The following is a 1,237-nucleotide window of genomic DNA, read 5'->3' as shown; positions in this document are numbered from 1 at the left end:
TTATATTCATGTCTTGGACCCTAATCTGCACTGTGACATCCTCAGTGCTTATTGAACTCTCTGAGAGTGTGCAAATAGAACCAAATGGACCTGGCCCCTGGCGGACACAATGTTGAGAAACATTGAGCCAACACCCGGACTCAACTGCAGTGCATCACTGCACTTCCATTATAAGAAGAGAGATTCACATTCCAGACGTTGGGACATAGGGACAAAGCTGTTCCTTGGAGTGGTTGCACCACTCAAAAAACAAAAAAACAAACAAAATAAAAAAAACACTAAGCTGAGTTCTATGTTCACTGTGAACCTGTCCTGGTACCTCAGGTTGGTTTGCTGTGAACCTGTCCTGGTACCTCAGGTTGGTTTGCTGTGAACCTGTCCTGGTACCTCACGTTGGTTTACTGTGAACCTGTCCTGGTACCTCACGTTGGTTTACTGTGAACCTGTCCTGGTACCTCAGGTTGGTTTACTGTGAACCTGTCCTGGTACCTCAGGTTGGTTTACTGTGAACCTGTCCTGGTACCTCAGCTTGGTTTACTGTGAACCTGTCCTGGTACCTCAGGTTGGTTTGCTGTGAACCTGTCCTGGTACCTCAGGTTGGTTTGCTGTGAACCTGTCCTGGTACCTCAGGTTGGTTTACTGTGAACCTGTCCTGGTAGCTCAGGTTGGTTTGCTGTGAACCTGTCCTGGTACCTCAGGTTGGTTTACTGTGAACCTGTCCTGGTACCTCAGGTTGGTTTGCTGTGAACCTGTCCTGGTACCTCAGGTTGGTTTACTGTGAACCTGTCCTGGTAGCTCAGGTTGGTTTACTGTGAACCTGTCCTGGTACCTCAGGTTGGTTTACTGTGAACCTGTCCTGGTACCTCAGGTTGGTTTACTGTGAACCTGTCCTGGTACCTCAGGTTGGTTTACTGTGAACCTGTCCTGGTACCTCAGGTTGGTTCACTGTGAACCTGTCCTGGTAGCTCAGGTTGGTTTGCTGTGAACCTGTCCTGGTACCTCAGGTTGGTTTACTGTGAACCTGTCCTGGTACCCCAGGTTGGTTTACTGTGAACCTGTCCTGGTACCTCAGGTTGGTTTACTGTGAACCTGTCCTGGTACCTCAGGTTGGTTTGCTGTGAACCTGTCCTGGTACCTCAGGTTGGTTTACTGTGAACCTGTCCTGGTACCTCAGGTTGGTTTGCTGTGAACCTGTCCTGGTACCTCAGGTTGGTTTACTGTGAACCTGTCCTGGTAG

This window comes from Protomyctophum parallelum (assembly GCF_964188405.1).
Source record: "Protomyctophum parallelum genome assembly, chromosome: 17".
NCBI lineage: Eukaryota > Metazoa > Chordata > Actinopteri > Myctophiformes > Myctophidae > Protomyctophum > Protomyctophum parallelum.
Note: the sequence above shows the minus strand (reverse complement) of the source record.